We start from the raw sequence: 1,572 nt of genomic DNA, 5'->3' as shown, positions 1-1,572 counted from the left end.
ATGCGAGATTTCTTTGCAACTGCTTTTCTGTGCTGGAGCAGCAGTGCTCGTAGGAACATTAAATGCACAGTGCTTCTCCATGGTAATTTCGGGTCCAGTTCTGAAATCACCTCTTGGAATGAAAGTGATCCCAGTTCCTTTCTTCCAAGGGAAGAGATTGTGTTCCGGAAGGCTCAGCTTTGAGCGTCATGAACATTGGCCCTCATCCTTGCATCCCAGTCCAATGCATAGCCACATAAAGCAAGCAGGTGTGTCTGTTTCCATAGTGTGGTGGTTCCAGTACAATGCATAGCCACATGAAGCAAGCCGGCAAGTGTGTCTGCTTGTGTAGTGTAGTGGTTATCATGCGCACCTCACATGCGAAAGGTCCCTGGTTCGAGTCGCTGGGCTTTTTCACAGTATTTGCATTTCCTGCCTCACCTGACAGGCAAGCTGAGATAAAAGAGACTGTGTCTATCCCTCACCATCGTGAGGTACTACGCTCCTGGGGCATCTGTCACAGCTCACCAAGAGGAGTTGTGCCAGTTTACGGCAGTCAGTTGCTCACTGTTTGACCTTTGCAATGAAGCCTGAGCCTACAGCATTCAAGCCAGCCAAGGAAGGAAGGTACGAGAGCGAAAATAGCTTTCCTGCCCTCACCAAGAACACACACCTTGAGCAAATAAAGTGCCAGACTTACAAGGCCCTATCGCCACCGGAGCATCACTTTTAGTGACGCCCCGGTGGCACTATGCACTGCGCGGTATTTACAAGATGGCGTTCAGCCACTTTTTGTGGCTTAACACCACCTTGTAAATACGGCCCCTTAGCACGCAGCGCGTTCCCTGGAAGGGGCGTGCAATGGGTGTTGTTGGGAGTGTGCCACAGCAACACCATAGCATTTTGATGCTGCTCCAGATTTAGGAGTTGGCGTAAATCTGCGTCAGCGCCAAAATCCAACGCCATCCCAGGGGTGTCGTTAGAGTGGCGCACTGAGGAGAAATGTTTTCATTTCTCCTTGTTTTTGCTCTTGCTATGTGTGATGCATTCTGCAGCACACATAGAAGTAAGAGCAAATCACCATTGAAGATTTTTTTTTTGGGCAGGAAGGTGTCCCTTCCTGCACAAAAACAATTTCCCCCTCAACGCAGTCATCCTTGTACCATGGTGCAAGAACGGCTGCGTTGGCGCTCAGCAGCTAATTTAGAGCTGGCGCAGGGGGAAGCACAGGGGTGCGCTGTATTCTACTAAATACGGCGCTTTCCTGCATTTTGAAAATGACGGCACGTGGGGCTTGCAAATTTGGCACAGCGTCGCGCTTAGTCATTTTCTTGTAAATCTGGGCCAAAATGTCTAAAGGATAGAGGCTTTTTATGTCATGTTCGATGAAGACCATGCAAATGACTCTAGTCGTACTGCAAAAGAGAGCACCATGTGCAGTTTCTTGCTTTGGGATGTAGTCTCCCACTCTCTGTCACCAATCCTCCGAGCAGGGTCGGAGCCGTTGCATTTCTGTGCCCAGGCTCGTTGGTCTAGGGGTATGATTCTCGCTTAGGGTGCGAGAGGTCCCGGGTTCAAATCCCGGACGAGCCC

General features: G+C 50.1%; 1 non-coding gene across 1 annotated transcript; it reads left to right on the top strand.

Moving 5' to 3' along the window:
• The first annotated feature begins 1,500 nt into the window (after positions 1-1,500).
• Positions 1,501-1,572, top strand: TRNAP-AGG (transfer RNA proline (anticodon AGG)). The gene has a single exon. It is a non-coding gene; the product is annotated as a tRNA-Pro (tRNA).

The sequence above is a fragment of the Pleurodeles waltl genome, unplaced genomic scaffold (assembly GCF_031143425.1).
Source record: "Pleurodeles waltl isolate 20211129_DDA unplaced genomic scaffold, aPleWal1.hap1.20221129 scaffold_72, whole genome shotgun sequence".
In the NCBI taxonomy this organism is placed as follows: domain Eukaryota; kingdom Metazoa; phylum Chordata; class Amphibia; order Caudata; family Salamandridae; genus Pleurodeles; species Pleurodeles waltl.
The sequence above is the reverse complement of the archived record's forward strand: the minus strand, read 5'-3'. Positions and strand labels throughout refer to the sequence as shown.